This window comes from Apium graveolens, chromosome 10 (genome assembly GCF_009905375.1).
Source record: "Apium graveolens cultivar Ventura chromosome 10, ASM990537v1, whole genome shotgun sequence".
In the NCBI taxonomy this organism is placed as follows: domain Eukaryota; kingdom Viridiplantae; phylum Streptophyta; class Magnoliopsida; order Apiales; family Apiaceae; genus Apium; species Apium graveolens.
In genome coordinates this window covers 108,060,580-108,074,673 of record NC_133656.1, presented here as the reverse complement: position 1 = coordinate 108,074,673, position 14,094 = coordinate 108,060,580, and the positions used below count along the sequence as shown (strand labels likewise).

Here is a 14,094-nt window from a genome sequence, read left to right as displayed (position 1 = left end):
AAACTTGGTAATATATAAACCAAGTAGTAGCTAGTAATTAGATAAGAATTTTTCCAGAGCTGTTTAGAAAAATCTTGAGAGAAAAATTATCTAGTTTGTACTAGGATGCAGCTGTGATCAAATTCTTAGATCACAGAATTTCTGAAATACCATCTCTGGTGAAAAAACAAATCCACCAGAAAAGTTTTTAAAGGTTTATTGTGTTCTTTAAATTTGTGTTTGAATATATATCTGTCTGTATCAGCTTAAAGCAATTCACACACTTGTTCATCTTAAACACACAGTCTTTATAAACTGCTCAAAACTTGAAAAAGTTTTGAGATTTACATTCAACCCCCCTTCTGTAAATCTCATTGTTAGTTCTCTAGAAATAACAAAGTTAGAATCCCATGTTTGTGTTATATATTATTCAACTCTCTTTAAATCTCTTAGTTTATGTTCTCTAGTATAATTCTCAATAGTTAATCATAGTATAATAAAAACCCAAATTGTTATTCATCTTAGCATTGAATAATAGCCATATCATTGTTGCATAAGTGTATGAATCACAAAGTTAATCTAAACCAGTCTCTGTGGGAATGAACTAGAAATAATTCTATATTACTTGCGATCACGTATACTTGCATGAATTATTAGCGCGTGCTTAGCGACTAACAAGTTTTTAGCACCGCTGCTGGGGATTCGGTGTTAAATTTTAGTTTATGTGTTTGTCATCAGTGACCGTTAAAGTTCATTGACTCGGACATTGTTACTTACCTACTCTTTTCCTTGTTGTGTTTCAGGTACTCCAACGAGCGTTTATGCATACGCGTTCGCGAGCTCGTAAGAGAAATCTGGATAGAGCCGAGGAGGAAGCTGTAGTGATTCGAGGGGAAGTTTTAAAGGACAAAGATAAAGTAGAAGAAGAAGAGAAAGTCGAGGAACCAGCTTCAGTAGTGATGGGAGATCAAGCAGAAATTCCTAAGGCTTTGATGGACTATTCTCAGCCTAAGATCAATGATATTCAGTCGAGCATCATCAGACCAGCCATCACTGCTAACACTTTTGAGATCAAGTCGAGCATGATTCAGATGATACAGAACTCAGTTCAGTTTGGGGGTTCTCCTATAGAAGACCCCAACATGCACATGAGGGATTTCATCGAGATTTGTGACACTTTCAAATTCAATAGGGTGACTGAAGATACGATCAAGATACGACTCTTCCCATTCTCTTTGAGGGATAAAGCAAAGTGCTGGTTACATTCTCTACTATCAGGGTCTATCACCACATGGGAGGATTTTACTTAAAAGTTTCTCACTACATTCTTTCCTATGGCGAAGACTGCTGCAATCAGGAATGCTCTTACTCAGTTTGCACAACAAAGTGGAGAATTTCTGTGTGAGGCTTGGGATCGATATAAGGAGATGCTAAGGAAGTTCCCATACCATGGCATGCCTGATTGGATAATCATAAATTATTTCTATATTAGTTTAGGCGCACAGTCTCGACCTATGCTCGATGCAGCATCTGGTGGAGCCTTATGGGCCAAAAGCTATATTGAAGCTTATGAGTTGATTGAGCTAATGGAAGCTAATGAATACCAGAATCCTATGCAAAGAATGTTGCAAGGCAAAGTAGCAGGAATTCTGGAAGTGGATACAACTACTGCTATAGCTGTTCAATTTCAAGTTTTGATGATGAAAGTGGATTCTTTGGCTAATTATGGAGTTAATCAAATCACTTGTGTTTATGAGCTTTGTGCGGGGGCTAGTGAAACTGAGCAGTGTGCTATTTCTAGCGAATCAGCTCAATTTATGAGCAACTTTCAGAGATCACAGCAGCAAGCTCCAGCCATTTATCATCCCAATAACCGCAATCATCCTAATTTCAGCTGGAGCAATAATCAGAATGTGGTGTAACAACCTTATCAGCCATACACAGCAAATTAGTATAACCCTCATGGTTTTCAACAATGGAAATATGCCCCTATGCAACAACTTCAACTTCAGCAGTTACCGCAAGCTAATGAAAAATCTGAATTGGAGGAGTTGAGGCTCTTGTGCAAAAGCCAAGTTGTTTCTATCAAGACCTTGGAGAATCAGATTGGACATATTACGAATGCATTACTGAATCGTCAACCTGGCACGCTTCCTAGCGATACTGAAGTACCAGGTAAGAAGGAATCTAAGGAGCATGTTAAGAAAATTTCATTGAGGTCTGGTAAGGCTGCAAATCCTGAAAAGGCTAAGACTCCAGAATCTGAAGTTGAGGCTGAAGAAGAAGAAGTGCAGAAGGAAGCATAAGTGGAACCAAGGAAGACTACTATTGAGCACACTCCTCCCGAGGGTAATACAGGGGAGAAACACATCTATCCTCCACCTCCCTTTCCTAAGAGGCTGTAAAAGAAAAAGCTGGATAGCAGTTTGAAAAGTTTCTGGAGGTGTTCAAGAAACTTCACATCAACATACCGTTTGCTGAAGCTCTTGAAAAAATGCCTAGTTATGTAAAGTTTATGAACTGTATTCTCTCTAAGAAGGTGAAGCTTGATGACTTAGAGACCATTTCTTTCATGGAGGAATGCAGTGCTGTACTGCAACAAAAGTTGCCTCCGAAGCTTAAAGATCATGGAAGCTTCACTATTCCATGCACCATTGGAAATGTGTCATTTGACAAATGTTTATGTGACTTGGGAGCTAGAATCAATCTGATGCCCTTGTCAATCTTCAAGAAGTTTTACTTTCCTGATCCAAAGCCTACTTATATGACTTTGCGGTTTGCCGACCGTTCTATTACATATCTGCGAGGTATTGTGGAGGATGTCTTGGTCAAGGTAGATAAACTCATCTTCCCTGCTGATTTTGTAATTCTTGATTTCGAGGAGGATAAGAAGATTCCCATAATCTTGGGAAGAACTTTCTTGGCTACTGGCCGAACCTTGATAGATGTGCAGAAAGGTGAGCTCACCATGCGAGTGGTGGATCAGGATATAACTTTTAATATGTTCAATTCCATGAAATTTCCTACAAAAAATGAGGAGTGTTTTAAGGTGAAGATGGTTGATTCGGTGGTCAATTCTGAACTCGATCGATTGCTAAGGTCCGATGCCTTAGAAAAAGCCTTGTTAGGGAATTCTGATAGTGAAGATGATGAAGGTGAAGGGCACTTGCAATATTTAAATGCTTCTCCCTGGAAGTGAAAGATGGATATGCTTTTTGAATCTCTTGGATTGGAAGAGCTGAAAAGTTCTCCAAAGCGCCTCAAGCCATCTATTGAGGAAGCTCCTACTCTTGAGCTTAAGCCTTTACCTAAACATTTGAGGTATGCATTTTTAGGTGATGCATTTACCTTGCCTGTTATTATTGCATCTGACCTTTCAGGTAGCGATGATAAGAAGTTTTTGAGAATTCTTAGAGAATTCAAATCGTCAATTGGTTGGACTATAGCAGATATCAAGGGAATCAGCCCTTCGTATTGCATGCATAAAATTCGTCTAGAGGAAGGAAGCAAGCCTACTGTTGAGCAACAGAAAAGGCTAAATCCGATCATGAAAGAGGTTGTGAAGAAGAAAATTCTCAAGTGGCTAAATGCAGGGATCATCTATCCTATTTTTGACAGTTCTTGGGTGAGCCCAGTTCATTGTGTACCAAAGAAAGGAGATATCACTTTGGTAGCTAATGAGAAAAATGAGCTTATTCCTGCATGAACAGTCACGGGGTGGAGAGTATGTATGGATTATAGAAAGCTGAACAAAGCTACCAGGAAGGATCACTTCCCTCTTTCTTTCATTGATCAGATGCTCGATAGATTGGCTGGGCATGAGTACTACCGTCTTCTGGATGGCTATTCGGGATATAATCAGATCTGTATCGCTCCAGAAGATCAAGAGAAGACTACATTCACACGTCCTTTTGGTACTTTTGTATTCCGGAGAGTTTCTTTTGGGCTATTGGAGCACCAACCACTTTTCAGAGATGTATGATGGCTATTTTCTCTGATATGATTGGTAATAATGTAGAAGTGTTCATGGATGATTTCTCGGTCTTTGGAACTTCTTATGATGAATGCTTGCACAATCTTGGGTTAGTGCTGAAAAGGTGCATTGAGACCAATTTGGTTCTCATTTGGGAGAAATGTCATTTTATGGTGCGCCAAGGCATCATTCTGGGTCACAAGGTTTCTAGTAAGGGTCTTGAGGTGGACAAAGCCAAGGTGGGGGTTATTGAAAATCTTCCTCCACCAATTTCTGTTAAGGGAATTCGCAGTTTTCTTGGTGAAGCAGGTTTCTATAGGCATTTCATCAAGGACTTTTCTAAGATTTTGAAGCCGTTGTGCAATTTTCTAGAGAAAGATGTTCCTTTCAAGTTTGATGATGAGTGTCTCGCTACTTTTGAGACACTGAAGAAGAGTTTGATTATGGCACCTGTCATAACTGCACCTGATTGGTCCGAACCATTTGAAATGATGTGCGATGCAAGTGACTATGCAGTTGGAGCAGTTTTTGGGCAAAGAAGGAACAACATATTTCATGTAGTCCACTATGCTAGTAAGACTCTGAATGGTGCTCAACTAAACTACACAGCTACTGAGAAGGGACTTTTGGCTATTGTCTATGGTTTTGAGAAATTTCGATCTTATCTACTTGGGACAAAGGTGACAGTTTTCACTGATCACGCTACAATTTGATATCTAATCTCAAAGAAGGACTCGAAGCCTAGATTGATTAGATGGGTTCTTTTGCTTTAGGAATTTGAGTTAGAGATCAAAGACAGAAAAGGTACTGAGAATCAAGTCGCTGATCATCTCTCTCATTTAGAGGGTTCAAGTGCAACTTCATTGGATAAGACATTAATAAATGAGTCTTTTCCCGATGAGCAGTTGTTTGGAGTGCAAGAGGAAGAATCGTGGTTTGTAGACATTGTGAACTACCTTGTGAGTAATATCATGCCTCTCGACTTGTCATACGCTCAAAGGAAGAAGTTTCTTCATGAGGTGAAGTGGTACATGTGGGATGAGCCATATCTGTTTAGGCAAGGAGCTGACCAAATCATCAGGAGATGTATTCCGTACAGCGAAATAGGGGGAATCTTGCAAGATTTCCACTCAACGGCTTATGAAGGACATTATGGGGAAGAATAGACAGCAGCTCGTATTCTTCAAGCAGGTTTTTTATGGCCGACCTTATTTAAAGATGCCCATCAGTTCATTTTGAAATGTGATCGATGTCAACATGTGGGTAATATGTCCAAAAGGGATGAGATGCCTCTTAATGTGCTTCTCGAAGTTGAAGTCTTCGATGTTTGGGGAATTGACTTCATGGGGCCATTTGTCTCATCTTGTAACAATCAATATATCTTGTTTCCGGTTGATTATGTCTCGAAATGGGTTGAAGTGAAGGCTTTGCCAGCGAACGATGCAAAGATAGTATTCAATTTTCTTCATAAGCAGATATTGACAAAATTTGGAACTCCAAGAGTCATAATCAGTGATGAGGGGTCGCATTTCTGCAATCGTAAGTTCACTGCTATGATGCAAAGATATAATATGAATCATTGCATTACTATGGCTTATCATCCTCAGATAAATGGTCAAGCTGAGGTATCTAACAAAGAGATCAAGCGCATTTTAGAGAAAGTTGTGTGTCCATCAAGGAAAGATTAGTCTTTGAAGCTTGATGAAGCTGTTTGGGCGTATAGAACAACATACAAGACTCTATTGGGAATGTCACCATTTCAGTTGGTTTATGGTAAGGGGTGTCATTTTCTTGTGGAACTCGAGCATAAAGCGTCTTGGGCTTTGAAGAAGTTGAACCTTGATTTGGATGCAACTGGAAAGAAGAGGATGCTTCAATTGAATGAACTCGACGAGTTTCAACTTCAAGCGTATGAAAACAACAAAATGTATAAGGAGAAAGTCAAGAGGTGGCACGATAGGGGTCTAGTGCTCAAATCATTTGTGCCGGGGCAACAAGTTCTTTTGTTCAACTCTCGTCTCCGTTTTTTTCCTGGGAAGTTGAAGTTAAGGTGGTTAGGGCCGTTTATTGTCAAAACTGTGTTTCCACATGGAGCGGTGGAGATTTTTGAGAATGATTCGGACCCAACATTCAAGGTAAATGGTCATACGTTGAAGCATTACTATGGTGACACGGCAAACCTTGAGGTGATTAGTGTCGTTTTATTGTCCGTTTGATCTCGCATTTCTACGTCAAGCTAATGACGTAAAGCAAGAGCTTCTTAGGAGGCAACTCAAGTTTGTTGTACATAAGTAGATAGAGGAAGAAAAAAGAAAGGAAAAAAACACAAAAAAAAAATTCGGGAACAAGTACAGTGGCACGGCGCGCCCGCGCCGAGGAAGCGGGGCGGCCGCGCCAATTCTCCAGAGACAGAGCGCGCCTGTGCTGCCTAGCGGGGCGGCCGCGCTAGAAAGACAGAAGCACGGCGCACCCGCGTTGTGGTATCGCGTGGCCGCGCTGCCCCCGAATTCCGGGAAAAAAATTCAAAGCTGGGAATAAAGAGAAAATCAGGGACTTCTTTTAAAAATTAATTTATACCTGAATTTTACTCTTCCACATCCCAAATTTTCCTTTCCAAATCAAACCCATTATTCCCGCTATTCCCATAATCAATTCCCACTTCTATTCCATATCTAATTCTCTCATCACCTCATATATATACATACACTTATACATAAACTTTTCCACCACTTCTCAAATTCTCAAACACAATTATTGTAACACCCCCAGATCCGGGGTTAGGGATTCGGGTCGTCACGGTCTTTCTTTCCACAATATCACTTAACTGAATTAATAATAAATAACCTCATGCTGTGACCCCACACTAACACACCACAACCCGTTATAGTCTCAGAGAAGAAATTGAAATAAGTACAAGTCTTTGAATCCACAATTTAAAAGTTATTACAACCCAAAATGATTACTTGATAAGTTTACAATTAATTGCCATTATCTGCCACAAGTTATAATTATACATAATTGATTCCCAAAAGTAGAAGGTATGATCTACAGATAGATCCACCTCTGCAGCTATAGCAGCTATGATCTCAACGGGAAGGCGCGGGGCGCTTCCCACGCTCTTGCGCTGGGTCTGCTTGAGTCTAGCCATCTTTCCTAACTGTTGTTGTGTGATGAAGAAATAAAGCAAGAGTGAGCATTACAGCTCGCAAGATAATAATATATAGTGTAAACAATAATGCAAGTATCTAAATGGATAACTTACTAAAATCCTTTATCAAGTGTAAGATAATTACTTACTGGATATAAGAAAAAACAAGGGATGAAGTTACCAAATACTTCACTATACTTATATCATTTATAAAGCTACTTGAACTACCACTGTTCAAAGTATAATGAGCTTTCAACAGTTCATCACATAGATGAGACTACAAGACAAGATTTGAATAGATTAAATCTTTGAAGTATTATTGAATGAAATGAAGTTATGATATACTTCATTAAGTCCCGATATATATATCCATATATATATATATATCTTTATACATTTTCTGAAAACCTCTGTCATGTAAAGTATGAACAAAGTTTGTAACATCCAATGAATTTTTGGAAAGGAAAAGAATTGTGGCACAAACCCGATATCTTGCTGATCAGGCAAAGATACCAATAAGTAACCTTTTCTACTAGTAGATGGACGAATTCCCCACTGGTCATCACCCTGGTCGCAATAGGACCTTATGCTGGACTGCCACTTAGCCACTTACGCATTTGATGGACTCCCACTGAACCACTTACACTTTCATGGACGCCCACTGAGCCCATGTTGCTTATGCCGACTCGATAGATGGACTTACTTCCCGAACGTTGGGTAAGTAATCAATTCATTTACCAAAACAGCAACCTTGTTGCGAATATAAAATATACCACAGAGCCGGATCCCTCCGGTTTTGAGCGAGTATTTAAATCCCCTTTAAAAGGAAGATCTTAAATATATAAAAAATGAGTTTTTAGATCCGCTCTAACTTTTAAAAAAATCATTTTAAAGACTCGAAAACACTTTAAAGAGTGTTTGGAGTAATGCTGATTTAATAAAGTAAATCAGTCCCAATATATTAGAAAATATCTGAATATTATTATTTAAATAATATTCCCATAAAGAATAATCTTTATAAAAATAATTGAAGTAGAAGTTGTAAAACCTATACTTGAAATGAATAATAAATAACCAAAGATATACTTATACGAAAGTACTATCTTTATTTGAATAATCGAAACTAAGTTTGATTATCGAAACATTATTCTTTAATAAAATAAAGAATATTATTCAGTAAATAAATGGAGTCATAGGTCCTCAAATGAATATTCAAATAATATTCATTAAATAATATAAACTGAGTCATAAGTCCTCGAATGAATATATTAAATAATATAACCTGAGTCATAAGTCCTCGAATTAATATTCAAGTAATATTCATTAAATAATATAAAGTTATCGAATAAACCTTATTCGATTAATAGTTTTGAAAACTATATCAATATATATATAAATATATATATCATATACTCGGGAACATTTACTCCCGGTTTTAGAAAAGGGTTCACCTTTGGATCCCCTATACTAAGGGTATATGCAACTATTGCTTATCTCTAGCATAGGTATTATGCAACTTATAAGCAATTGAATCAACAATTAGATATCAAGATTATGAAATAGACATGCATATATACCATATCACATGCTCCAATATATCGCAAGAATTTGCTAATAACAATCATGCATCTATCACAAGATAATGCATATACACATATACATCACAACAACAGTTATACGGGTAGAAAACTTGCCTGAGCGACTGGGGGTTACAAATGGCTTGGGACGAGTCTGGTAACCTATAAACAACATATAAGTTGGAATTAAACAAAAGTCACTTATAAACCTATACTTTAACCAATTTAGACTCTAACGCTCGCTTTGCGCTTAATCATTCTCTTAAGTTGCTCGATCACCCTCGGCTCCACCATTTTTAATAAATTAACCATTACGAGTTTTAAGGTGATTCTTTCGCGAGTGTGTTACCAACTGCCTATTACACTTTACATAAATGTTTCATACTCCAATTAGTCCTTTAAGGTCTTTAACCTATGTTTTAAAGTAAGGCGAGGGGTAATGGTTCGTTCGCGAAACACCGTTACTTAAAACGGTCGTTTCTCCTAAACCGTTCATCGGAATCAAACGAACCACATATCAAAACGAAGCTCGTAACATGAACTATCTAATCATGGCAATGGTCAAAACCTAGCAGTGAGTTCACGGGTCCTAATGTTAAGAGCAAAAACAGTCTAAAGTAAATCGGATATTACGACGGCTATGTTTACGCGATTACCAATTTTATTCTACTCCAAACCAACCCACAATCAACCTACAATCACAACCCAATCAAAACTCCATCCATACTTCACCATAACAGCCCGAAAAACTCAACATTATCAATTTATACTATTCTTAAACATTAATTTAAACTATACTTAAGTTCATTAATCAATACTCCAAGAATTACAACTCCAAAACATTACAACACCAACTATCCTCTACATTCACAACAAGAAAGCCTCTCATGAACTACAACAACATAACTAAACCTAATACTCAAGTAAAGTTAGGGTTTGGAGGGGTTATACCTTCCTTGGAGAGTGGAGAATCAAGTAACTAGCTTGGAATCACCCTTAAAAGTGCTTATCCAAGCTTAATCTAAACAAAAACTCAAGAACAAAAATTTTAGTTCTTGAAAAACACTATTCACCATCTTCTTCCATGATTTTTAGGAAGAGATTGTGAATGATTTAGGAGCTCAAACTTATAGGATAGCTATATCTATGCATAAGGAGTCTTGGATAATTACCTTGCTAATTAACAAAGCTTGGAACTAAGATTTTGAATTTCTTGCTTTGAAGAAGAAGAAAAAGCCGAGAGCTTTTTGGATGAAGAAATGAAATAATTTTGTGTTTTGGTGAAATGATTTGTTGGTTGGTTGATTTTGATTTGTTTTGTTTTCTTACCTTTTACCATGGTAACTTTTGTGTGGTTCTAAATCAACCAACAACACACTTGCTTTGGTCATGCTTATGTCACCATGTGATGTCACCCTCCCACCTTTGTCCTCTTCTCATTGGTTTGATGACATCATCCCCACTAATCTCTTTGATTAGCTTCTAATTACTTGGCTAATGACCGGTGATCTGTTATGAGTTCGCTTAACTTTCGTTTTCGTTTATCGTTTGAGAGATCATACCCGGGATCTTATTAGTTGGGTTCCCTTAACCTTTCTCAATACATTATATTCCTTTTATGATCCTCTCTTACAATCCTTGAATTTAAATCCTTTTTATCCTGTTACCTTATACTCAATTATTTCGATATCTGGTGGATTTTCGGGAAAAATCAAAGTGTTCGGATTTGGATTCTGACGATCTTTACATACACTTATTTATCATAAAGAGTACTATTACGATCTCAGAATAACAATAAAAGAACTCCTACATAGTGTGGCATGAAAATTTTTCTTATTCAGCAATATCAGCAAAAACACTATTCATAAGGGTTACAAAAAGATCAAAATTTTGGGGTTATTACAATTATCTTTCAAACTCTTATCTCTTATTCTCTCTTGTTCAATCCCAATGGCACCCAAGAGACAAAAAACTCAAGTAAGCAGCTGTAATATATAATAGATGATGTCAAAGTTACTGGAGCTAACAATGTTATTAGCATCTATGATTTGAGTGGAAGATTAATAAATAGTTATTTTCAGTAATCAGTTTAGCTTGGGGCCAATCCTAAGTTAGTTGTATTGTTATCTAAATTTGTATTCTATACTTGTAACACTTAAAGTCTGTAAAAATGCAAAGGAGCAGACTGGAGTCTTTTTCCTAAAATAGTATCAGGCCTAAAGATTCTATTTGGAAGAAGATCAAGAAGATCATGCCTCGGAAGAATTTTGAAGAAGCTTGGAGTTGAATAAATCTGTTTGGAGAAAAATGTTCTAAGTCAAGATCTCTACAAGTCACAGATTTAATGTTATAGAGAAGTCATTCGAGAACTCCAGAATGACTTATCGAGAAGTCATTCAAACTCCAGAGAGTACCGACAGATAAGCAATATCTACTCGACGGATGAGCTATATATCCACTCGATGGATGAATAACATCTACTCGACGGATGAGCAATATCTACTCGACGGATAAACTATACATCTACTCGACGGATTAGCAATATCTACCCGACGGATAAGCTATACATCTACTCGACGGATGAGCAATATCTACTCAATGGATAAGCAATATCCACCGGGAGTAGAGAAGTCAGGAAAGCTACTCGTGAACTCAAAAAGATATCGACAAGTCATTCTTTCACTAGAGAGCTCAGAGTTAATGACAAGTCTATATCCATTCGAGAACTCGGAGATATCTACAAGTCAAGTGAAGTTATGAAGACTAGAGATCTCGATGAGCTGAAGACCTCTACAAGCCAAACTCATTATGGATTACTAGAGATCTCGATAAACCTTTGTACTTATCAAGATATCAAGTGTTCAAATGAATCAAATTGGAAATCTCAAAGTACAGTCTTAAAGTACAGAATTGCAGATCAGTTTAATATCCAAGATAAACAATCAACAAACAATCCAACGGCTGGATTGACAAGTCTACAAAAAGCAGCTTGAAGTTTGTGCAAGATCAATGGCAAAGATTAACTGACAGAGGAAGATTAAAGTAAACACGGGATACTAAAGATATGCTAAGCCAGAAATGGAAGATTTGCTTTTCTATAAATAGAAATAACAAGTGACAGTTTAGAAAAGCTAATAGCATGTTTCTTATCCACTGAGCTATAAAGTTAACACTGGTCCTCTAGTTAGAAAAAAACAATTTAGATCAAAATTTTTGTAACACTCTCGAGAAGAAGCTGAGCTCTTTAACTTCGAAGAGCTTAGAAATTTTGTAGCAAAGCATCTTAATTTTTAATACACAAATTAAGCGAGTTTTGAAGACCCGTGTTCTTTATTTTGTGCAAGTTTAATTTCTCTATGAACACTTTTCTATACAAGATTTAATTTACTTTGTTCATCCATTATCTTTCAAGAAAAGCCTAAAATCAGAAAAACACATTCACCCCCCCTGTGTGTGATTCATTACCTAACAAATGGTATCTGTTATTCCCAGTGGACTAACAATGAGATTTACAGAAGGAGGGTTGAATGTAAATCTCAAAACTTTTTCAAGTTTTGAGCAGTTTCTAAGGCTAAGTGTTTGAGTGATCAAATGTGTGTGAATTTCTTGAAGCTGATACAGACAGATATATATTCAAACACAAATGTAATGAGCACAAAGAACTTAAAAACTTTTCTGGTGGATTTGTTGTTCCACCAGAGATGTGTTATTTCAGAAAATCTGTGATTCAAAGAATTAAATCACAGCTGCTTCCTAGTACAAACTAGATGATTTTCTCTTTTGATATTTCTAAACAGCTCAGGAAAATTCATATCTAATTACTAGCTGCTACTTGGTTTATATATCACCAAGTTTACAAGTGAAGACAAACTGTAAAATACAATTGAAAAGATTCTTCACATGTTTCTTCTTCATATCTCTATCCAATGCAATCTAGGATAATCTGTAAATCTTTGAATACTTCCTTGTTTGCATCAGAATGGAAATGCTGCATCTTCTTGATTCCTCCTAGAGGCTTCCACAATCCAGTATGTCTCTGTCAACCCATGTGCCTCTGTTAGCTTGTGAATTGTCACCATCAACTGCTAATGAACTAAGCATCCGTTGAAGCTTTCATCCGTTGATGCCTTATCCGTTGAGGCTTTATCCGTTGAAGCTTTATCCGTTGATGCATTATCAGTTGAAGTCTTTATCCATTGAAGCACTTATCCGTTGATGGATATTATCCGTTGAAGCATTAGAGACATTCGTTGAAGCTTTGTTTCTTATCCGTTGAAGGTCTTCAATATCCATTGACACTTCTTCACTTATACAAAATTACAAGGCATGAAATATTTATAATTAGGCCTCCTATTTGTACATCCATTAGTAGTCAACATGACTGATTATTTCCTAACAATATCTAAGAATTACAGCTTGACACCAGAGAGTGAGATGTGCTACAATACTAAACTTATTGCTATGTAAAGCTACTCCTTCAACGGATAGCCAAGATGGTCTTATCCGTTGAGGCTACAAACACTAGATTTCTACTTAAGTGTTTTGCTTAACTTATCATCAAACTAATACATATATTCCTAACAATCTCCCCCTATTTATGTCTACTGGAACTGTAGGCATAAATTTGGATTTAGCTTGATGATAACAAAACACTTAACAAATATGTAAACTGTAATAAGGCAGAAATTCAAAAGTGCTACAAAAATGTATATACTGAGATGGAATTGAAGAATTACATTGTTTCCAAGGGTGCTCCTTTAGCCTGAGCAAATTACTTTCTTTTCCTTTGATCCCTGGTTTTCTTTCCTAGCCTCCTGTCATTCTCCTCTATTTGAAGTTGAAGTTGTCTGTAGAATTCAGCTTCATCTTCTTCATTGATATCTAACTTAGATTGCATATCCTTGAGAGTTTCATTACTGGCAATCTTTAGCTGATCTTCAATTCTGAAAAATCTTCTGACTCCTTTGTTGTCTCTGAACTCCATCAACTAATTAGGTGATTTGTGAATTGTAATTCCTCTTTCTTGAATGAGTAAAGTTCTAGGCAAAGCATTGGGCTCCCTCCAAGTTTTCCTTATATTGGCAATCTTGTTGAGAATCTTAGTCTTGGCAGTCCTGGTAAAGCCAGAATCTCTTTGTATGGCTGAGTAGACTCTGATCAAGGTAGAGTAGCCTTCATTCAGAATTCTGTGAAGAGGCCATGTTCTTTCCCCAACTCCTTTGTATTTAAAAACTAGTCTTTCTGGTAGCTGTCTGTAGGCAGCTATTCCCCTTACATCCTCCAGCTCATCCAGATAGAGTTCAATGTCTGAAAGTTCTTTTATATCACAGATGTGGACATAATCATCTTTAGAGGTTTGAGGTTTAGGCTTAGGCTTCTGTGTGAATTTGATTGAGGCTTTAGAGGGTGTTGATTTG

At 37.1% G+C, this 14,094-nt stretch overlaps 1 non-coding gene across 1 annotated transcript; it reads right to left on the bottom strand.

Annotated features, from left to right (window-relative positions):
- Positions 1-1,328: 1,328 nt before the first annotated feature.
- On the bottom strand, positions 1,329-1,435 carry LOC141694777 (small nucleolar RNA R71). The gene has a single exon (XR_012564060.1). It is a non-coding gene; the product is annotated as a small nucleolar RNA R71 (small nucleolar RNA).
- Positions 1,436-14,094: the final 12,659 nt, after the last annotated feature.